This window comes from Rana temporaria, chromosome 5, assembly GCF_905171775.1.
Source record: "Rana temporaria chromosome 5, aRanTem1.1, whole genome shotgun sequence".
Lineage (NCBI taxonomy): Eukaryota > Metazoa > Chordata > Amphibia > Anura > Ranidae > Rana > Rana temporaria.
The window spans coordinates 108,718,202-108,743,276 of record NC_053493.1 but is presented as its reverse complement, the minus strand read 5'-3'; the positions used below and the strand labels follow the sequence as shown (position 1 = coordinate 108,743,276).

The window sequence follows — 25,075 nt, the reverse complement described above, 5'->3', positions numbered from 1 at the left end:
GTGCAGCCTGATTGTTACTCTGTGGCCTCTTTAATACAAAGTCCCACCTCCTATGATAGACAGAACAGTCGCCCAATGGCATCCCAAGAGACGGGACTTCCAATAGAGACGCTGCTGAGTAAACAGAAGATTCTTTTCACGTAATCTGAAGGCGCTCGTCCTGCCCCCTCCCTGTCCCCTCCAAGGCAGCAGCACTGATAAATACGGTACATATCTTTTGTGGCCCTGGGGGCCACAAACAATAAATATATCCAAGTCCCCAGGGGGGCCATTTCAAATCAACAGGGGGGCCGCACTTGGCCCGAGGGCCGAACTTTGGACATGACTGGTGTAACAAGACTTATCAAACCATGCATTACTGCGGAATTACCTGCCTCAAAGTGGAACTAAACCCAGCCAAGGAAGCTGCCATCTTGGCCTCTATTTGATCTGCAGTTGCCATGGTGCTACACGTGATCAGCTATGACACCAGCCATTTGATGGCTTGACAGTTCAGTTGAGAGCACAAGCAACTGTGACAGTTCTCATTCATAGCATGTAGGGGTGCAACGGATCAAAAAACTCACGGTTCGGATTGTTCCTCGGATCGGATAATTTTTCGGATTACCACCATATATAGTCCCCACTGTAATGTCCACATCTCTCCGCACTGTAATGTCCACGTCATCTCCCCCACTGTAATGTCCACGTCATCTTCCCCACTGTAATGTCCACATCTCCCCCACTGTAATGTCCACATCTCCCCACTGTAATATCCACATCTCCCCACTGTATATAGCCCCACTGTAATGTCTACGTCATCTCTGCACTGTAATGTCCACATCTCCGACACGGTAATGTCCACATCTCCCCACTGTATATAGCCCCACTGTATACCTAGGCTGCCGCCGGGTGTACCAAGATGACTGCCGCTATGAAGTCGTGGCCTTTCCTATTGCCGAAGCAGTGGGGCTCAATCTGCGGATCGCGTGGTGTGCCGATCCGAATAGATTGACCCGTTCGGATCATGGATCAATGACGATCCGTTGTACCACTAATTCCAATTGTCAGGGGCGGTCCTACACTGCCCCAAAGATGCTGCTTGCAGGACGTTTTTCCCCCATCCTGCAAGTGCACCGCCCCAGTATGAAAGCACTTTCACACTGGAGAGGCTTGAGAGGCAGTTTTCAATTTACAGGCGCTATTTATAGCGATAAAATGCCTGAAAACTGCCTCAGTGTGAAAGGGGTCAAAGTGCTGGGAATATTCTGTCCTAAGGATCAAAGGGGTCAATTCACTAAAGGATTCCACATGCGATATGAAGGTCAGGTGTCTCAATTCTCAGAAATATCGCATGAGATAATAAAAGAGTAAATTTTATCAAAGTAAAATATTGAATGTGAGGTAAGTATGGCCCCGCTAGCGCCCAAAAAGCACCGCTAGAAATATTAAGCAGCCTCAAAAAAAATGTTTTGCTTTCAGGTATACTTTACCTGACAAAGCTGAAGTCAGAAGCTGATTGGCTACCATGCACAGCTACACCAGATTTTGCACTCTCCAGTTTAAAGCGGGGGTTCACCCTATGAACGCAAAAAAAAAACATTTTTTTATTCTACCATAAAATCAGGCATTGTAGCGCGAGCTACAGTATGCCTGTCCCGATTTTTTTACCCCCGTACTCACCTTGTACTCGTACATCGAAGATACCGGGGAATGGGCGTGCCTATGGAGAAGGAGGATGATTGACGGCCGGCTCTGGCGCGTCACGCTTCTCCGGAAATAGCCGAAATAGGCTTGGCTCTTCACGGCGCCTGCGCATAGCCTGTGCGCAGGCGCCGTGAAGAGCCGAGACCTACTCCGGCTGTCTTCGGGGAGAGTGACGTGCCAGGGCCGGCCGTCAATCATCCTCCCTCTCCATAGGCACGCCCATTCCCCGCGGGAGCCGAAATCTATAATGTACAGGTACACAGTGAGTACGGGGGTAAAAAAATCGGGACAGGCATACTGTAGCTCGCGCTACAATGCCTGTCTCGATGGAACAATGATGTAAGTGAGGGTGAACTACCGCTTTAAGTGAATTAGCCCCATTGTATACTTTTAACTTCCTGGACAGTAAAATACTGTCTGCCTACTGCCAGGTGATCAATAACAAATTAGGGAATTGAGTTTAAGCCCCGGTTCACATTGGTACAATTTGACATGCAATTTGACATGACAAGCGGCAAGGCTTCACTTCCCGATTCACTTACCGAAGATGGAGGCGCCTTCACCCGAGGAACAGATCGGCTTCGGGCGCCCTGGACAGGTAAGTGTCCATATATTAAAAGTCAGCAGCTGCAGTATTTGTAGCTGCTGACTTTGATTATTATTTTTTTTTGGCGGAACTCTTAAAACAAAAACATAAAGGGGAGATTTAGATTTTTGACTGGAATTCCACTTGAGGCTTTGACAATAAAATCTACGCAGAGCTGCACCAGATTTTGCACTCTCCAGTTTTAGTAAATCAACCCCAATGTGTCAGTGTGGATATTTTCTGCTCTGATCTCCGGAATGAAAATACATTTTAACATTTCACCTGATGGAGATGGTTCTGTGAATTAGGCTTGGTTCACACCGATGCGATATACAGTCCGACTTGTGAGACCCCCAATTTAGATGACGTGTGAAATTCAATGCTTCCTTATGACAGCCATAACTAATACTACACAAGTCTGACAGACTTTAGAAAAGTTTCCTGCACTACTTTGGTCCAACTTTGAGGCTACGTTCACAGAGCGACTCACAGCAGGGGTCCGGTGCATCCCCGTTCACCATTTCAGGCCTGAATTTGTACCTGAAATGGACCAGAAGACACATAGGACTCTTCTGCAAACTGTTCTGCAGTCGTCCCGTAGATGTGTGAACCGGCTCCATTGAAAGTCAGTCACATTCTCCTTCACCAGTGTGAACCCAGCCTCATACAACTTCAATGCCATAGGCCCCTTTCACACCGTCAGGTTCACACTATTGTGACTACCGTGGGTTCACACTATTGCGAACACAGACATTGTATGTGATTCGCACCAGCACCAACACTGCTGTACCGATCGCATGCAATGTCTGTGCAATTAGAGTTCAGCCATACATTTGTATGGCTGAACTCGCATTGGATTCACATAAAAAAGGTGCACTAAAATCAGATCGCATAGGTGTTCACAACCATGCGACCCGATTCCTGTCTGAATCCACAGTTTGCACTGCGATCTGTGAATCAATCTAGGGGGTGTCATTAACATTGTATTGACACCTGCAGCGGTTCGCAGAGTGTAGTGTGAACTGCCTGCGGGAGAGATGCGATGCGAGAACCAGCGCTGGTTCCTGCATCGCTATAGTGTGAACCCAGGCTGAAACTTTATAGAATTTTTAACATATTAAACTTAACCACTTGCTCCCCAAGTCTATTCTGTCACTGGAAGTTCAACATGGCACCTCATGGCAAAGAACTCTCTCAGGATCTAAAAAAAAGAATTGTTGCTCTATATAAAGACGACCTAGGCTAAAAGAAGATTGCCAAGACCCTGAAACTGAGCTGTAGCATGGTGGCCAAGGCCATACAATGGTTTAACAGGACAGGTCCCACTCAGAACAGGCCTCGCCATGGTCAACTAAAGAAGCTGAGTGCACGTGCTCAGCGTCATATCCAGAGGTTGTCTTTGGGAAATAAACGTACGAGTGCTGCAAGCATTGTTGCAGAGGTTGAAGGGGTGGGAGGGTCAGCCTGGCACTGCTCAGACCATACGCCGCACACTGCATCAAATTGATCTGCTGTTGTCCCAGAAGGAAGCCTCTTCTAAAGAGGATACATTAGAAAGCCCTCAAACAGTTTGTTGAAGACAAGCAGACAGGAACCATGTCCTGTGGTCTGATGAGACTAAGATAAACTTATTTGGTGTCAAGCATGTGTGGCAGCAACCAGGTGAAAAGTACAAATACAAGTGTGTCTTGCCTACAGTCAAGAATGGTGGTGGGAGTGTCATGGTCTGGGGCTGCCGGCACTGGGGAGATACAGTTCATTGAGGGAACCATGAATACCAACATGTGCTGTGACATACTGAAGCAGAGCATGATCCCCTCCCTTCCAAGACTGGGCTGCTGGGCAGTATTCCATCAATCTAACAACCCCAAACACACCTCCAAGATGACCACTGCCTTTCTAAAGAAGCTGAGGGTAAAGGTGATGGACTGGCCAAGCATGTCTCCAGACCTAAACCCTATTGCGCATCTGTGGGGCATCCTCAAATGGAAGGTGGAGGAGCGCAAGGTCTCTAACATCCACCAGCTCTGTGATGTCCTCGTGGAGGAGGACTCCAGTGGCAACCTGTGAAGCTCTGGTGAACTCCATGCCCAAGAGGGATAAGGCAGTGCTGGAAAACAATGGTGACTCCACAAAATATTAAAACTTTGGGCCCAATTTGGACATTTTCACTTAGGGGTGTACTCACTTTTATTGCCAGAGATTTAGACATTATTTTGAGGGGACAGCACATTTACACTGTTATACAAGCTGTACACTCCCTACTTCACATTGTAGCAAAGTATAATTTCTTCAGTGTTGTCACATGAAAAGATATAATAAAGTATTTACAAAAATGTGAGGGGTGTACTCACTTTTGTGAGATACTGTATTTATATTGTGGCCAGTAGGGAAGCGGGTAAGCAAAAATTACCATAAAACAAAAAAAACCTTACAGCTTTGGTCACATCGCTTACCGGTAATGAAGAACTGTATGTCCCACGTTGGAAGGCACCTGGAACCTGGAGAAATCTTCACTGCAGGGATGCCCTGTCCTCTTCCTGTCCTTGAACTTCAGGTCCTGCAATGGCTAACAGCTTCGGGTTTTCCTGCAGAACAACAGGGATGGTCCACAGGGACACGCCCCCTATTCCCTCATTTAGAAAAGTTCTTTCACTGATCACATGATCTGTCAATGGGGCGGAGTCTGATCAGTCACAGGAGTCTCTCCTCCATTCACAGATTGTGTTACAAGTAGTGTAATCAGTAAAAACGTTGCTCTCAATGAAGGGGGGTTTGGGGCCATCAATATTGCATGAAGACCCAAAGCTGTTAATCATTGCAGCCCTTTGGCATTTTGTATTAGCCAATAGAGAAAACGATCATCTGTTACATCATTTGCTGCTTCAAAAAGACCCCCATCTGCCCGAATCTAACTACAAAAGTAGCTCCAAAACTTTTTCGAGCCTCAGGTGACTTGCAGCGGAGATGTGAACCTTCTCCATAGAGAATAACTGATTTTTTTTCTCCCTGAGCATTTTGGAGCTACAAAAGACTTGGGTATGAATACGGCCTCCAGGATCCAGCTGCCTGCACAACATGAGACGTCCTTCACTACAGGAAAGTCATGTGACTAAAGCTGAACCGATTTCTTCTTTTTTTTTTTTTTTTTAAGCTAAACTTCAGCTTAAATACAAAATCTGTTTTTAATGCTTTCACATAAAAAAAGACATTTACCAAAAGTCAGAACCACACACAACCTTCTACTATAGTCTGCAATACAATATCCAACTAATATGGTAAAAATGTAATGGATGCCGCAAAAAGTGTGATGTCAATTACTACAGTACATTAGGAATAAATGACATAAGTGTTACTGGAAAACATAAAAGCTACGACTTAAAATAAATCACTTCTTTTTTTATATATATATATATATATTAGGGCTGTTACTGATTAAAAATGTTGTGTTTGATTAATGGACTTTTTTTTAATCGATTAATTTCAATTAATTATAACGCACATACAGATCAAAGTACTTTTAGCTGATCTCCTTGCAGGCTGATTCCCAGTGCAGCTACCAACCACTGGAAAAATGGATAGCAGGATACAAAAAACACACAAAGGCAGCCCTCGATGGGAATAGCATTAACATTTTTATAGTCTTTAAGTAGGTAACAAAATAAATATTGCACTGGAGATAAAATGGATGTAGCTACATAAACTGTAAAAATGGTGCAAGTAATACCAAACAGTAGCAAAAGCAGTCATAAAAACATGTACCTAAGTATGATACTGGTATAAAAATGTGTACAACGATACCACTGCTGAATCCAGATGGGGAGAGGTTAACATCAGTCCGTCGGCATTTAGATGTCCTGTGAAGGGAACTATCACAACTCCCAGTGGATGGTTGAAGAATCCCAGGTTGATAGAGGGAAGTGATAGAGGGAAGTGTAACAGCCCTTGCGTGTGGCAGATAGTAAGGTCCTGCCGGCATGCAGATATGAAGGCACAGCAAAGGAGCCCTTCAGATGGAACCGGCAAGCCCTGCCGGTGTCTGTGACATCACCGGATCTCCGACGGAACTCCCTGAAGCCGGCGGAGAGGTGAGTACCAATCAAAAGAATTTTGATCGATCAAAAAAATTAAAGATTAATCGATGAATTAATAGTTAATTTCCACAGCCCTAATATATATATATATATATATATATATATATATATATATAGTTTATCTGTGCGAGAATTTATGGGGATTGCCAAGTCTACTAACACTGTGCTTACAGACAAAAAGTTATTGAAATAATAAAATATAAAATTTTAAGTGTTATTTATAAAATAATAGAAGGGTTACATCCACCGATTTTATATATACTATAAGAACTTCAGGAAAAATTCAGTAATCAACAGCACAGTGAATATCTATTAGCCCCGGTTCACACCAATGCGATTTGACAGTTCAAAATCATGTGACAAGTTGCTCCCCCATTCGAATTGTTGCAATTCAAGTTGAAGCGGCTTTAAGCACTTCCTCACCGGGCCTATTCTGGCACTTCTCTCCTTCATGTAAAAATCATAATTTTTTTGCGCAAAAAAATTGTCAGAAACCCTAAGCAGACACCCTAGGGAATAAAAAGGCGGTCATTGCAATTTTTTATCTCGCACGGTATTTGCGAAATAATGTTTCAAACGCCTTTCTTTGGTATAAAAAACGATTTCATGAATTAAAAAATAACAAAACAGTAAAGTTAGCCCAATTTTTTTGTATAATGTGAAAGATGATGTTATGCCGAGTAAATAGATACCTAACATGTCACGCTTTAAAATTGCGCCCACTTATGGAATGGCGCCAAACTTCGGTACTTAAAAATCTCCACAGGCGACATTTTAATTTTTTTTTACAGGTTACTATTTTCAAGTTACAGAGCTTACATATGTGGGATGGGACTTACATGCATGTTCGCTTCTGAGCCCGAGCTACCGGGGGACAGGGGCATTTTTTTTTTTTTTGTTTACTTAATTTTTTTTATTTTTACACTTTATTTTTATCACTTTTATTCCTATTACAAGGAATGTAAACATCCCTTGTAATATGAATATATTGTGACAGGTCTTCTTTATGGAGAGATGCAGGGTCAATAAGACCCCACATCTCTCCTCCAGGCTGGAAAGCATGAGATCGGAAAAAAATTCACAGATCTCATTCTTTCAGCCGGCTTTGTTTACTTCCAGGAACCCAGGCGTGACGTCACAATGTCGCGCCCGGGCCCCCGACGGTGGGCATCTGGTCACCGGAAATCTCTATCATTGTGAGCCGGCACCGGCCGATTCGTTCTCCAGGCTCCCGATGGCACGGGAGAGCCCGGAGAAGCACCGGATGGAGGCGGGAGGGGGTATGTCCCCTGCTGCCGCCTATAAGAACTGCCGCTATGATCATTCTTATGGTGCGCAGAATCGCCGGCTGCAAACAATGATATCTGAATGATGCCTATACCTGCCTGATAACTGATTCAGATATCACATTGTCATATGACGTCCTCGTAAGTGGTTAAAAAATGTTCCTGCACTACTTTTCTATGATTTCATTGCGACTTGAATTGACTTCTGCTAAATGAAGTCGCAAGCCGCAATAAAATGGCACATCAAAATCGCACTCATCTGCGGCTTTGAATTCACGCTGAAGTAGCATGGTTTCAAAGCCGCACTGGTGTGATAAGTACCAGCTCTGTGCAGTGATTTTGCACAGAGCAGCCCTGATCCTCCTCTTATGGGGTCCCCCGTCAATGCTTCTGGCTCCTCCCCTCTTCTGAGTGCCCAACATAGCAAGCCGCTTATTAGGTAAGTTACTAGTGCAGGCACAACTCTAAACCTATTGTCACTAAGGATGAGCTCTGGCGTGTTCGCACAGTCCACGTGCGGAGCCCACCAGGAAGTCGGCACTGCGCTAATCACAGGCAGGGAGACATTTCACAATGCTCAGCTGCAGAGATGGGGAAATGTCTCCCTGCCTGTGATTAGCGCAGCGCGGTACTGACTTCCTGGTGGGCTCTGCACATGGACTGTGCGAACACGCTGGAGCTCATCCTTAAAGGGTCACTAAAGGAAAAAAATTTTTTGCTGAAATGACTGTTTACAGGATATAGAGACATAATAGTTAACTGATTCCTTTTAAAAATTATTAAAAATAGATCAAAAACAATCATATAATGTACCTACAGTTTAGTTTAGTTTTTGCTGTTGTTTCCTGGTTCTCTGATGTACAGAGCCAGAGAGCAAATAGAGGACAGTGAAGGTTTTGCAAAACGAAACTGGATTGGTGCTAAGGAGTTTTAGACACACAGTAATCACACCTCCTTGATTAGTCACCACAGTGAGAAATCTCCCAGTACTGTTGTGATCAGGAAACAGACAACCAGGAAGTGTCCAGAACAAAGAGGAATTACAGCAACATCAAAGCAAAAACGAACAATAAGGACATGAAACCAGGACTGCAGTAAGGTAAAGGAAGCTATTTAGCTAAAAAAAAAAAAAAATTCCTTTAGTGACCCTTTAATTGTCACACAGAGCGCAGCTAGGCAATGCCTAATCCTTTACAGACTGTGATTGACAGAAGAAGCAGCCAATGGCTCCTGATCTAATGCTGCCTCCAGTTCCATTGAAGAGAGAATCACTGCTCTGAGGATTGCAACTACTTAAACTCCAAAATATACGCCTCATAGCCTTCCAACAACATAGCGTCCCCTCCTGCCCATCTTCACTTCTCTGTGCCGGGTTTTTGGCTTCTTGATTGGCGAGTGGGGGGGTGACGTCATCCTGTGCATGAGCACGGGAGTCAGTCATTCCGGCACAGCCAGAGTAGAGCTTCACAATTAATCGTTAAAAAATCGTGATCTCGATTCAACCCCCTGACGATCTCCAATGCAGAGTTTGCCGATTCTTTCATATAACAAGCGGAGAGACTTTACTCAGCTGTCAAAAGAAAAAATCCAGCCAGTCTGCCAAGTTCTTAACATGAAACATTGTAACTAATGTTTCCTTCTTAGATCAAAGGGACGTGTGTGTGTGTGTGTGTGTGTGTGTGTGTGTGTGTGTGTAAAGAAACAATCTGGGCAGTCTTCCAAGTTTGTAACAACATGAAACATTGTAATTAACTTTGTCCTTAGAGCAAATGTCTGTGAGTAAATGCAGGAAGTTTAACCGCTTAGGCTCCGTGCACACTGAAGCTAAAAAAAAAAGCTATAAAAAAACGTCAGTAGCCTTGCAGGGAGCCTTTAACGTTTTTGCAATAGCTTTAATCAGCAATTTTCAGTGTAGCTTTTTTATTTTATTTTTTGACTTTTTTTTTTCAATGGATAAAAAAACGCTAAAAAAAAGGCAATGGTGCCGGTGCATTGCCACGAAATGAGATTTGCCATGGAATGAGATGGTCCGCCTCCATCACATCCTATTGGCTCACTCCTGTCACGTGACATATTTAAACGTCAAGTATTGACGCAAACATCAGTCTCAGCTAGGCTATCATAGGGAGAGGATCTCCTCTCCCTGTGATCGCTGAAGCTGCACGGAGCTGGTGTGTGTTGGTATTCAGTGACAGGCAGAGCCCGGGGACACTGTACACTAGTTACCAGGCAGCTTCTGCCTGTGACTGGCTGTGCGGAGGTCACAGTGGAGGAGTGGGCGGGCCCGGTGTGTGGAGCTCAGCGGTGAGGCTGCTGAGGGGAGGGAGCTGGGACAATAACAGCAGCATAGAGAGCGGAGTGTACAGAGCAGTGTGTCCGCTCTCCTTCACTCATGAGCACAGCCGGTGCATTGCTACGAAATGAGAGCTCCGTGCAGCTTCAGCTATCACAGGGAGAGGAGATCCTCTCCCTATGATAGCCTAGCTGAGACTGATGTTTGCGTCGATACTTGACGTTTAAATATGTCACGTGACAGGAGTGAGCCAATAGGATGTGATGGAGGCGGACCATCTCATTCCATGGCAAATCTCATTTCGTGGCAATGCACCGGCGTTTTTCATCGTGTTTTCCCACCGGAAAACGGCACTTTGAACGCAAATTTCGGCCGTTCAGAAAAAAAGCCAATAAACTCCAAAGCTCATTAACACTAATAAAACACGCCCAGGTGTTCAGTTTATAACCTTTAGAAAAAAAAAGCCAAAACGCCAATAAACTACAGTTTATCAGCTTTGGTGTGCATGGAGCCTTAGGCCCCTTTCACATTGAGGCGTTTTTCATGCGGTACAGCGCTAAAAATAGCGCTGCTATACCGCATGAAAAATCATGCCCTGCAGGCTTCAATGTGAAAGCCCGAAGGCTTTCACACTGAAGCGGTGCGGTAGCAGGAACGCTCCAAAAATCCTGCTAGCCGCATCTTTGGAGCGGTATAGGAGCGGGGTGTTTACCGCTCCTATACCGCGCCTTCCCATTGAAATCAATGGGAAACCGCGGTAATACCGCGGTAATACCACCCGCAACGCGGGTGGTATTAACTCATTTTCGGACACTAGCGGGGGTTAAAACCTCACCGCTAGTGCCCGAATATCACGGTAAATACGACGGTATATCGGCGCTACAAATAGCGCGGCTATACCGTCACTGCGGCTCCACGCCTCAATGTGAAAGAGGTCTTAAAGTCCAAATCTTTTTCTGACACTTGTTTCTTAAGTTAAAATCAATATTTTTTGCTAGAAAATTACTTGGAACCCCCAAACATTATATATATATTTTTTTTTAGCAGAGACCCCAGGGAATAAAATTGCTGCAATATTTTATGTCACACTGTATTTGCCCAGCGGTCTTTCAAATGCAATTTTTTGGGAAAAAATACACTTCAATGAATAATAGGAAAAAAAATTAAAAATAAACGAAACAGTAAAGTTAGCCCAATTTTTTTTTTGTTTTAATGTGAAAGATGTTACGCCGTGAGAATCGTGATCTATCTTCTAAGTAAAAAAATTGTGCAGCTCTAAGCCAGAGTGTGCTGAGCAATAGAAAACTGCAAGCAGGCAGGTAAGTGTGTATTACTGCAGAAGAGGCAAAGCATGTCCCTTCTGCAATAAAGAGTTGCCTGCTCGCAGTGTTTGGTTTAGTTCTGCTTTATATTGATAGGTTTAGTTCTGCTTTAACCATTTAGTGACTGCCCTATAGCAGGGACATGGATCCAAGTCTTTCCCTAGTACAAGTATCTCCCCCCACAGTAAGAAAACACCAGCTAGGCACACATTTAACCCTTTGATCGCCCCTGATGTTTAACCCCTTCCCAGCTAGTGTAATTAGTACAGTGACAGTGCATGTTTTTAGCACTGATCACTGTATTAGTGTCACTGGTTCCCAAAAAAGTGTCAGTTAGTGTTTGTTTGTCCACCGCAATATCAAAGTCCTGCTATAAGTCGCTGATTGTTGCCATTACTAGTAAAAAATAAATAGAAATATCCAATAGTTTGTAGACCCTATAACTTTTGCCCAAACCAACCAATATTCACTTAATGGAAACATTTTTACCAAAAATATGAAGCAGAATACATATTGTCCTAAATGTATAAAGACTTTTTTTTAATGGGTGTATTTTATAGCAGAAAGATTTTTTCAAAATAGTTTATAGTGCAAAAAAAAAAAAAAAAAAAACGCAGCAATGACCAAATACCACCAAAAGAAAGCACAAATCTTTATTTGGGTACAGTGTCGCATGACTGCGCAATCGTCAGTTAAAGTAACGCAGTGCCCTATTTAAAAAAAGGGCCTGGTCAAGAAGGGGGGGTTAATCTATTGGAAGTGAATTGGTTAATGTAGCACACCTCATACATGTGTGCCTGAATTCACTGAAATGGGAGGACCAATGCAACCAGTCACTGTTTCACTTTCAAACCTGGAATGCAGGCAAGACAGTTAGAAGCTGATTGGTTGTTATGGGAACAACTGATAATTGACAATTGAAGTCATATGTATTCCTATTTACACAAAGTGTCTCCCTGATCCTTGGCATTGTCAGGGAAAGGGACTAGAAGCAAATGCCTTACCCACCTATCACCTTCAATGAGGGCACATCCTACAGCAGAAGATATCTAAGGAACACAGACAGCTCACATTGCACAATATGACACACACACTGAAATAGCAACGTTACAATTTACACATTTCCCTCATCAGTATATAAACCAAAACCTCTGAACCCCGCTCTCAAGATGCAGACTAAGATTTTAGTAAGCGCTGCTCCAGACTTTTAGGACACGTTCACAACGTGTCTGTTAAGCTGCATTCATCTGCATTGATCAAGTCAGGTTCAACACAAGGACACACAGAAAGCAATTACTGTTTATGTTGCAATGAGATGTGTGATCTCTACTAGTGAAGACAAGTGTGTGAGCCCCCCCAGGTAGTTGTCACCTTTATAGGTCCTTCATCTGCATATGTATATGTAGAAGGGGCGGGTACATCTGTATATATAGAAGGGGCGGGTACATCTGAATATATAGAAGCGGCGTGTACATCTGAATATATAGAAGCGGTGGGTACATCTGAATATATAGAAGCAGCGGGTACATCTGAATATATAGAAGCGGCGGGTACATCTGAATATATAGAAGTAGCGGGTACATCTGAATATATAGAAGGGGCGGGTACATCTGTATATATAGAAGCGGCGGGTACATCTGAATCTATAGAAGTAGCGGGTACATCTGAATATATAGAAGGGGCGGGAACATCTGTATATGTAGAAGGGGCGGGAACATCTGTATATGTAGAAGGGGCGGGTACATTTGAATATGTAGAAGGGGCGGGTACATCTGCAGATACAGAAGGGGCGGGTACATCTGAATATACAGAAGGGGCGGGTACATCTGAATATATAGAAGGGGGCGGGTACATCTGAATATTTAGAAGGGGCGGGTACATCTGAATATATAGAAGGGGCGGGTATATCTGAATTTATAGAAGGGGAGGTTACATCTGCAGATATAGAAGGGACGGGTACATCTGCATATACAGAAGGGGCGGGTACATCTGCATATACAGAAGGGGCGGGTACATCTGAATATTTAGAAGGGGCGGGTACATCTGAATATATAGAAGGGGCGGGTATATCTGAATTTATAGAAGGGGAGGTTACATCTGCAGATATAGAAGGGACGGGTACATCTGCATATACAGAAGGGGCGGGTACATATGCATATACAGAAGGGGCGGGTACATCTGCAGCTGCATATATAGAAGGGGCGGGTACATCTGCAGCTGTATATATATAGAAGGGGTGGGTACATCTGCAGATGCATATATAGAAGGGGTGGGTACATCTGTATATATAGAAGGGGCGGGTACATCTGCATATATAGAAGGGGCGGGTACATCTGCAGCTGTATATATAGAAGGGGCAGGTACATCTGTATATATAGAAGGGGAGTGTACATCTCTAGCTACATATATAGAAGGGGCGGGTACATCTGCAGCTGCATATATAGAAGGGGCGGGTACATCTGCAGCTGTATATATAGAAGGGGCGGGTACATATGCAGCTGCATATATAGAAGGGGCGGGTACATCTGCATATATAGAAAGGGAGTGTACATCTCTAGCTACATATATAGAAGGGGCGAGTACATCTGCAGCTGCATATATAGAAGGGGTGGGTACATCTGCATATATAGGAGGTGCGGGTACATCTGCAGCTGTATATATAGAAGGGGCGGGTACAGCTGCATATATAGAAGGGGCGGGTACATCTGCAGCTGCATATATAGAAGGGGCGGGTACATATGTAGCTGGATATATAGAAGGGGTGGGTACATCTGTAAATATAGAAGGGGCGGGTACATCTGCATATATAGAAGGGGAGTGTACATCTGCAGCTACATATATAGAAGGGGCGGGTACATCTACAGCTGTATATATAGAAGGGGCGGGTACATATGCAGCTGGATATATAGAAGGGGTGGGTACATCTGTAAATATAGAAGGGGTGGGTACATCTGCATATATAGAAGGGGAGTGTACATCTGCAGCTACATATATAGAAGGGGCGGGTACATCTACAGCTGTATATATAGAAGGGGCGGGTACATATGCAGCTGGATATATAGAAGGGGTGGGTACATCTGTAAATATAGAAGGGGTGGGTACATCTGCATATATAGAAGGGGCGGGTACATCTGCAGCTGCATATATAGAAGGGGCGGGTACATCTGCAGCTGCATATATAGAAGGGGCGGGTACATATGTAGCTGGATATATAGAAGGGGTGGGTACATCTGTAAATATAGAAGGGGCGGGTACATCTGCATATATAGAAGGGGAGTGTACATCTGCAGCTACATATATAGAAGGGGCGGGTACATCTACAGCTGTATATATAGAAGGGGCGGGTACATATGCAGCTGGATATATAGAAGGGGTGGGTACATCTGTAAATATAGAAGGGGTGGGTACATCTGCATATATAGAAGGGGAGTGTACATCTGCAGCTACATATATAGAAGGGGCGGGTACATCTACAGCTGTATATATAGAAGGGGCGGGTACATATGCAGCTGGATATATAGAAGGGGTGGGTACATCTGTAAATATAGAAGGGGTGGGTACATCTGCATATATAGAAGGGGCGGGTACATCTGCAGCTGCATATATAGAAGGGGCGGGTACATCTGCAGCTGTATATATAGAAGGGGCGGGTACATATGCAGCTGCATATATAGAAGGGGCGGGTACATCTGCATATATAGAAAGGGAGTGTACATCTCTAGCTACATATATAGAAGGGGCGAGTACATCTGCAGCTGCATATATAGAAGGGGTGGGTACATCTGCATATATAGGAGGTGCGGGTACATCTGCAGCTGTATATATAGAAGGGGCGGGTACAGCTGCATATATAGAAGGGGCGGGTACATCTGCAGCTGCATATATAGAAGGGGCGGGTACATATGTAGCTGGATATATAGAAGGGGTGGGTACATCTGTAAATATAGAAGGGGCGGGTACATCTGCATATATAGAAGGGGAGTGTACATCTGCAGCTACATATATAGAAGGGGCGGGTACATCTACAGCTGTATATATAGAAGGGGCGGGTACATATGCAGCTGGATATATAGAAGGGGTGGGTACATCTGTAAATATAGAAGGGGTGGGTACATCTGCATATATAGAAGGGGAGTGTACATCTGCAGCTACATATATAGAAGGGGCGGGTACATCTACAGCTGTATATATAGAAGGGGTGGGTATGTACAGATGCAGGGGGAAGAATGCTCCTTAGCAGATGATTGGCCCATACAAGTGACAGCTTCCTGGCGGGCTTGCACATGTGGGTTTGGATCCTGATTCCCATGATTAAGCCCATGAAGGTGAAATGCGTCAGTAAGGCTTTTCTAAGAAGAGGACTCTCAGCACGTTTATTTTATGAAGTCATGATATCAGCATGCGGCTTTCAGTTTGTTACAGTAATGCTGCACTAAGGTGTGTTGTAGCACATCATGTAGCAACGTTCTGCAGTCCATGCATTTGAATGAACCTTTGCGACACTACAATTTCATTTTGGCCCCTGGTGTGAGCGAGCCCCCAGGCCAATGTCAGATGGGTGACTCTGCAATTAGAGACAAATGGCTAGCAGTCATTCTTCTTTCCAAACACATCCTGCTGACAGCTTGTGAACTGAAATGGTCACACTGTTTGCAAATGACAATGAAAGACTTGAATCTCTCAAACAGGATTTGGTTTGATGCAGTGAATAAAGAGACCCTGTCACCAACTCCTGTACATGAAGGTAACCCATAGCAGGTAGATGTACTCATATAAGTCAGTGGGGGAGATTTACTAAAACTGGAGAATACTAAATCTGGTGCAGCTGTGCATGGTAGCCAATCAGCCTGTGACTTCAGCGTGTACAATTAGACCCCTTTCACACGGAAGCGTTTTTACAGCATCTTAGCGTTAAAAATAGCGCTCTTAAAACGCTCTCCATGCATCTCAATTGACCCTTTCACACTGAGTCCTGCAAGCAGCATCTTTGGAGCAGCTTTTGGGCGCTGAAAAAAACGCTCCTCTGCATTGAAATGAATTGAAAGCGCTGTAAAAACCCTTTCATACTGAGGCGTTGCACTGGCGGGGCGTTGAGAAAAGTCCTGCAAGCAGCATCTTTGGAGCAGCTTTTGGGCACTGAAAAAAACGTTCCAAAAACGCCCCTCTCCATTGAAATTAATTGAAAAGTGCTGTAAAAACGCCTTACCCTTTTCAGGCACTGCAAAAACGCCCTAAAACGTTAGGGTCTTAGCGGTGCTTTACCAGCACATTGGGATTGCAGATGATGCTTCGCTCGAATAACACTGTAATAACGCTCGAATAACGCTGTAATAACGCTAGAATAACGCTCGAAAAACGCTGTAATAACGCTCGAATAACACTGTAATAACGCTCGAATAACGCTGTAATAACGCTCGAATAACGCTGTAATAACGCTCGAATAACGCTGTAATAACGCTCAAATAACAATGTAATATTGCTCGAATAACACTGTAATAACGCTCGAATAACACTGTAATAACGCTCGAATAACACTGTAATAACGCTCGAAAAACGCTGTAATAACGCTCGAATAAAACTGTAATAACGCTCGAATAAAACTGTAATAACGCTCGAATAAAACTGTAATAACGCTTGAATAACACTGTAATAACGCTCGAATAACACTGTAATAACGCTCGAAAACGCTGTAATAACGCTCGAATAACACTGTAATAACGCTCGAAAACGCTGTAATAACGCTCGAATAACACTGTAATAACGCTCGAAAACGCTGTAATAACGCTCGAAAAACGCTGTAATAACGCTCGAAAAACGCTGTAATAACGCTTGAAAAACGCTGTATTAACGCTCGAAAAACGCTGTAATAACGCTCGAAAAACGCTGTAATAACGCTCGAAAAACGCTGTATTAACGCTCGAAAAACGCCCCAGTGTGAAAGGGGCCTTAAGCTTTGACAATAAAAGCTGGAAGCTGATTGGATTCTAGGCACAGCTGCACCACCTTTTACACTCTCTAGTTTTAGTAAATTAACCCCCGATGTGCCTCGATTTCCCTCCCCTGCTGTGCAGAAACCAAAGCTTGTCCTTTTAATCACCTCCAAAGCTTCAGTTGTGTATAAACTAGTAGAATAACCCAAGAAAATTGGTATGAAAATTCTCAGAACATTCGAAAGATTTCATTTGCTTTTACCAGTTGGTTTTGGAATGAATGGACTTCACCCAACGAAAATCTCGTACACTATTAGAGAAACATTTCCCATCCTGCACCTTTCAATTTTCTAGTCACTACAGTCCAAAATTTATGTTGATTTTACGCACTAATGATCAGAAAAACAAACAAATGTTCTTACAACAAAAAACATTGTACCGAATTCTTCTAGCGTTTACCCAGCTTTAAGGCTCCATTCACACCTAGGCGTTTTGTCGCCTGTAGCGCGATGCTATTGCAGCCTGCAATACGCTGGAGGGGTGATTTAACATTGTCGGCTATGGAGATGGTTCACATCTCCACGCTGAACGCCGAAACGCCGTACGCCTGAAGCTCAAAACAAGTCCCGGACCTTTTTTTCAGGCGGTTTTCGGCATAGCCGACAATGTTGTTCACCCCTCCGGCATATGTTAGGCTTAAAAAACGCTGCGTTTTGTCGCGGCAAATCGCGAGACAAATCGCGGTAAAATACGCCGCGTTCAGGTGTGAATGCAGCCTAAGGGGTGTTGGAGCCTGCGTATGCTAGAGCAGGGATAGGCAACCTCGGCCATCCAGCTGTTTGGAAAACTACAAGTCCCATGAGACATTGCAAGACCCTATCAATCACAGGCATGACTCCTAGAGGCAGAGGCATGATGGGATTTGTAGTTTCACCACAGCTGGAGTGCCGAGGTTGCCTACCATTGTGCTTAGAGGACCACATCTGCTCCCCTCCCCCGACATCAGCTATGGTCCTGGCAGTGGCTGGGGATGCCATGTGTAAGTGGACTCACATGCAGATGTCTTGTGCGATCTGCACTGACCATCTTCTGCCGATTGCACAAGACATCTGCATGTGAGTCCATTTACCTCATATGTATAAAGTGATATGACAAGGTCTCTTTAAAGGGTTAGTTCACTTTTGTTCCATATGCACTACAGCTTCAACTGTACACTAAAGTGGCGTTAAACCCAAAACGAAAAATTGTATATATTGCAGCTTACCAATCAGATGTAGTGGCTGCATTAGTCTTCTTTTTCTTTTCAAAGTAACATTACCCCCCTGTATAAGAGTGCCCCCACTCTAGATAAAGGAGCACAGGGGCACCCTTGGCCAGCAGCATTGTCAGTCTGGGGGGAGGGGATTGTTAAATGTTCTAGCAGATTTGGATACACTAACAAATTGAGGCTGCCCTCCAACACACACTGCAGTACAGTTACAGCAATGTGTTTTGTTTGTTTCATGGTCATAAAACTGATCATTGCAAGCACCTTTGTCAGAGGTAAATGGTTTGTCTCAAAACTCATAACTGATACATTAGCTGGAGAGTAGAGCTGCACGGTTCTGGCCAAAATGAGAATTACAATTTTTTTGCTTAGAATAGAAATCACGATTCTCACGGTGTAAAATCTTTCACATTATACAAAAATATTGGGCTAACTTTACCGTTTTTTTTAATAATTAAAGTGTGTTTTTTCTAAAAGAAATGCATTTGAAAGACCAGTGTGACATAAAATATTGCAACAACCGCCATTTTATTCTCTAGGGCAGAGGTCATCAACCCTGTCCTCAGGGCCCACTAACAGGCCAGATTTTATGTATTACCTCGGGGAGACGCAGACTAGAATACTGCAATCACTGAGCAGCAAATAATATCACCTGTGATGTATTTCAGTTATCTTGTAAACCTGGCCTGTTAGTGGGCCCTGAGGACAGGGTTGATGACCAACTTCTCTAGGGTCTCTGCTTAAAAAATATATATATAATGTTTGGGGGTTCCAAGTAATTTTCTAGCAAGAAATACTGATTTTAACTTGTAAACAACAAGTGTCAGAAAAAGGTTTAGTCTTAAAGTGGTTAAACTTCCCTCATTTACAGACCGAAGTTCATCCCGTTGATCTAACAAGACAAAGTGTTACACTGTTTCTCCTTATCTCCATCTAAGCCAGTGGTTAACTCCTGTCCTCAGGGCCCACTTACAGGTCAGATTTTAAGTAATGCCTTGGGGAGATGCAGACTAGAATACTACAATCACTGAGTGGCAAATGATATCACCTGTGATGTATTAAGTCAGGGCTCGACAAATCCCGGTCGCCATGGCGACTTGGCTTGGAAGGTGGGCAAAATTTTTTTTTTAAAAATTGTTCCATAGGACCGGCGCTCCGCGGACTAGACCAAAGCCGCAGGATTTTTCAGGTGAGGTCGCGGCTTCGGCCTAGTCCGCAGAGCGCCTTTTCCCCAGGATCATGGTGGACTAGGCCCCCACCTCCCCCGCCGCTTGATCGCGGGGGGCCCGTGATGTCCGGTAATTGAGGCCACGGCCTTGTGAAGTCCCCAGCTCTTCCTTGTGTGAGCTGGCGCCACCTTCCCTCTAATTAGAACCCCCAAATATTATATATATTTTTTATCCTAACACCCTAGAGAATAAAATGGCGATCGTTGCAATACTTTCTGTCACGCCGTATTTGCGCAGCGGTCTTACCGAAGCACTTTTTGGGGAAAAAATTACACTTTTTTTAATAAAAAAAATAAGACAACAGTAAACTTATCCCCATTTTTTTTAATATTATGAAAGACAATGTTACGCCGAGTAAATTCATACCCAACATGTCACGCTTCAAAATTGCGTCCGCTCGTGGAATGCCGACAAACTTTTACCCTTTAAAATCTTCATAGGCGACGTTTAAAAAAATCTACAGGTTGCATGTTTTGAGTTACAGAGGAGGTCTAGGGCTAGAATTATTGCTCTCGCTCTACCAATCGCAGCGATACCTCACATGTGTGGTTTGAACACCGTTTACATATGTGGGCGCTGCTCACGTATGTGTTCGCTTCTGCGCGCAAGCTCGTCGGGACGGGGCGCGTTTTCTGGCTCCTAACTTTTTTAGCTGGCTCCTAGATTCCAAGCAAACCTGGCCTGTTAGAGGATCCTGAGGAAAGAAGTTGAGAACCATTGATCTAAGCGAGGTTGTCATAAACTTGGCAGGCTGCCTGTCAGCTGTGAGCAGAGAAATCTGCATAGAATCAGGAAAATGCTTTATTAAGATCGAATAATTGCAATCTAATTCTCTAACAATTATTCGTTCAGCTCTACTGGAGCTTTTTTTTTTTTTTTAACAGACCTATATGGCTGCTTTCACACTGATCCGTTTTTTTCCCCCACATTTGTGTTAACGTGCCCGTTTTTTCACAGGCGCAAAATGCACCAGAAACACGGAAAATATGCGGTAAATACACATGTATCTATACCAGGTTTTTGGAATGGAGCCATGTGAAAGTAGCCTAACTGGCCAAATTACCAGGTGAACATAAAGGGAAGAAAGTCTAAAAAACAAATGCAGCAATCACCTTTAAGAATAAATAAGCTGCAATATAATACGTTTGCTTTTGGGATTAATACCACTTTAAAGTGTTCTCTGAAGAGGGGGGCCGATAGTAGAAGTAGCTTACAGATCATTAAAAAAAAAAAAAAAGACGGGTCAAGCCAGAGAATGCCAAAAAACAGTTTTATCCCACTTACTTCTTTAAAACCAATAAAAAACAAACAAAGGATGGGTATTGTACCCTTAGGCCAGCCACAGACGGATTGGATAGATTCTGCCAAACCGGCTGAATTTTAATCCATCTATGAGCAGGTTGGTTGCGCTGAAGTCGATCTATTGATCAACTCCATTACAACCAGCCTGTTGGGTTTTTCTCATGCAAACACTGACGGCAGGTATAGCCACCAGCAGTTATCATTGTATTCTGATGGCCTGGACACCTCCAGCAAGAGGGATTCCCCCATTAATGCTGACTGTGTGGGCATCATGTACAGATCACACAATCTGCACACTAATTGCAGCGATTAAGCGCACGGCAGCGGTCAGTTTTATTTGCTGGAGACTACGATGTCTTCTCCTCGGTGACTGATCACAATGGAGCCCATATTGTCATCACATCAGATGTGTATGGGGTGCAGAACTTCCTACCATCATCACACTGTTTTATTTTCTGTGCGTTGTGGCGAGGTGACGGTTTGATGCGTGTTCAGTGGCGAGGTGACGGTTTGATGCATGTTCAGTGGCGAGGTGACGGTTTGATGCATGTTCAGTGGCGAGGTGACAGTTTGATGCGTGTTCAGTAGCGGGAAGACGGTTTGATGCATGTTCAGTGGCGGGGGGACGTTTTGATGCGTGTTTAGTGGCAGTTTGATGCGTGTTCAGTGGCGAGGTGACGGTTTGATGCATGTTCAGTGGCGAGGTGACGGTTTGATGCGTGTTCAGTGGCGAGGTGACAGTTTGATGCGTGTTCAGTAGCGGGAAGACGGTTTGATGCGTGTTCAGTGGCGAGGTGACGTTTTGATGCGTGTTTAGTGGCAGTTTGATGCGTGTTCAGTGGCGAGGTGACGGTTTGATGCGTGTTCAGTGGCGAGGTGACAGTTTGATGCGTGTTCAGTAGCGGGAAGACGGTTTGATGCGTGTTCAGTGGCGAGGTGACGTTTTGATGCGTGTTTAGTGGCGGTTTGATGCGTGTTGAGTGGCGGGGGGACGTTTTGATGCGTGTTTAGTGACGGGGTGACGGTTTGATGCATGTTTAGTGGCGGTTTGATGCGTGTTTAGTGGCGAGGCGAGGTGACGTGTGATGCGTGTTCAGTGGCGAGGTGACGGTTTGATGCGTGTTCAGTGGCGAGGTGACGGTTTGATGCGTGTTCAGTGGCGAGGTGACGGTTTGATGCGTGTTCAGTGGCGAGGTGATGGTTTGATTCGTGTTCAGTGGCGGGGTGACGGTTTGATGCGTGTTTAGTGGCAGTTTGATGCGTGTTCAGTGGCGGGGTGACGGTTTGATGCGTGTTTAGTGGCAAGGTGAAGGTTTGATGCGTGTTCAGTGCCGAGGTGATGGTTTGATTCGTGTTCAGTAGCGGGAGGACGGTTTGATGCGTGTTCAGTGGCGGTTTGATTCGTGTTCAGTGGCGGGGTGACGGTTTGATGCGTGTTTAGTGGCAGGGTGACGGTTTGATTCGTGTTTAGTGACGGTTTGATGCGTGTTTAGTGGCAAGGTGATAGTTTGATGCGTGTTCAGTGGTGGTTTGATTCGTGTTCAGTAGCGGGAGGACGGTTTGATGCGTGTTCAGTGGCGGTTTGATTCTCGTGTTCAGTAGCGGGAGGACGGTTTGATGCGTGTTCAGTGGCGGTTTGATTCTCGTGTTCAGTAGCGGGAGGACGGTTTGATGCGTGTTCAGTGGCGGTTTGATTCTCGTGTTCAGTGGCGGGAGGACGGTTTGATGGGTGTTCAGTGGCGGTTTGATTCTCGTGTTCAGTGGCGGGAGGACGGTTTGATACGTGTTCAGTGGCGGTTTGATTCGTGTTCAGTAGCGGGAGGACGGTTTGATTCGTGTTCAGTGGCGGTTTAATGCGTGTTCAGCACACTATTTTTTAGCTTCTTAAACTTCATTTGAAGCATCACAAGTAACACCTCATTCACGTCTCTGCAAACCAGCGGTGACATATGGTGCTTCTCAGTGTTCTGCACTTTACCGCAGATCACTGCGCCTCTCGGCTGTGCCGGGCTTCGGTCACACTAGCCCACGCTCTGAAAAGTGATGTGCCCTGTCAAGCATTCAAGAGGCAATCCGGTTTTGTTTTGGCTGAATAACAGTTTATAATGGGGGGGTAATGGGCCCCAACTGCAACCCTGATGATTGCAGCACCACCCCATCCACTAGAATGGCCAAGATTAACAGGTGCCCGTCAACTCGGCATGCATAATCTGCCGTGGCCTGCAAACAGCCCGCTCAGGTGGTATTTTACAATTAAGGTGGGTAAAACTGTGGCTCATCCATCTGTTTTTACCATGCCCTCGCCACCCAGCGGCAGAGGCCTTGCAGTATAAATGGGGGACACAGACAACCATTACTTCCTATGTGCCTCAGCAGTGGTGACTGGTACCGATCATGCGTGGAATAGCGAATGCGCTGTGAATGGGGAACACAGACAACCATTGTCTTCTATGTACGCCAGCAGTAGCAATTCTTATTGATCCAGCAAGGATGAGCGCACGCGGTGTGAATGGGGGACACAGACAACCATTACTTCCTATGTGTCTCAGCTGTGGTGACTGGTACTGATCATGCGTGGAATAGTGCATGCGCTGTGAATGGGTGACACAGACAACCATTGCGTCTTATGTACCCCAGCTGGGGTGATTCGTACTAATCCAGCGCAGATGAGCGCATGCGGTGTGAATGGGGGACACAGATAACAATTGCTTCCTATGTACCCCAGCTGTGGTGATTCGTACTGATCCAGCGCAGATGAGCGCACGCAGTGTGAATGGGGGACACAGACAACCATTGCGTCTTATGTACCCCAGCTGTGGTGAGTCGTACTAATCCGCCGCGGATGAGCGCACGCAGTGTGAATGGGGGACACAGACAACCATTGCTTCCCATGTACCCCAGCTGTGGCGAGTCGTACTGATCCAGCGCGGATGAGCGCACGCGGTGTGAATGGGGGACACATAACAATTGCTTCCGATGTACCCCAGCTGTGGCGATTCGTACTGATCCAGCACAGATGAGCGCACGCGGTGTGAATGGGGGACACAGACAACCATTGCTTCCTATGTACCCCAGCTGGGGTGATTCGTACTGATCCAGCGCAGATGAGCGCATGCGGTGTGAATGGGGGACACAGACAACCATTGCTTCCCATGTACCCCAGCTGGGGTGATTCGTACTGATCCAGCGCGGATGAGCGCACGCGGTGTGAATGGGCCTCTCAGCGCTGATATGTGGATGGAATTGTGAAAGAATGTCATGAAAAATGAAGTAGCCCTTTAAATGGGAGCCCCATGTAACCCATAATGTCCATCATGCAGATAGGATTACATTCACCATCTAATTACAGGGGGCCAATCATCTGTCTAGTCATGAATGATAAATTGAGCATCACAAGCAACACTGGTGATCCTGAGCTCAGAGCCGATGACAGTGCAGATGGGTCTCCCTGTCATCTGATTGATCACAATGGAGCCCATAGTGTCATCACAAATCGGATGTGTGTGGTGTGAAGTTCCCCCGATCCTCCATAGGAGGACACACTCTCCTCTCCCCCACACTCCTCCGATCATCTCCCACTTCTCTCTATCGGACGTGACACCGAGCAACCCCACACCGATCTATGGGATCGCCCGGCACCTCGGGCACCGCATAGTCTATACACAGAGCTCGGTGTGCCCGGCTGTGCTCATTCAGGGGCACCATGCCCGGCTACCTCTCGGGAACTCACCGTGCTCACCGCCGTTCACTGCTGGGGAGGCAAGACTTCCCGGCGCATCCCCAGCTGCCAACGGCGCATGCGCAGCTTACTCTCGCTTCACCAGTAATTGCTGCCGACGCGAGACTTGCCTGCGCATGCGTGGTGAGGGGGAAGATTGTGTAGGAGAGTGAGCGCAGAGAACGCTGAGAGTTGGCTGTGTGGAGAATACTGAGTTGGCTGATGTGGAGTGGGGGGAGACATCATTGGTGTTCGTCTGGGAGCACGGCTTTTCACATGGTCCAATACTAGAACAATATAGGGAAATAAAATAAAAGGAATGTGCTTTAAATGAGTTGTTATATTCTGTAGTAAAGTTAAAT

The 25,075-nt window shown here is 45.1% G+C and overlaps 1 protein-coding gene across 1 annotated transcript in view; it reads right to left on the bottom strand.

The window, feature by feature from the left end:
* The window catches only part of LOC120940252 (ubiquitin-conjugating enzyme E2 E2), a 292,835-nt gene extending 268,015 nt beyond the window's left edge, over positions 1-24,820 (bottom strand). The window contains exon 1 of the mRNA XM_040352988.1: positions 24,726-24,820. The gene's annotated coding sequence lies outside the window, so the exon portion shown is untranslated. The remainder of the gene's footprint in view (positions 1-24,725) is intronic.
* Between the last annotated feature and the right edge of the window lie 255 nt (positions 24,821-25,075).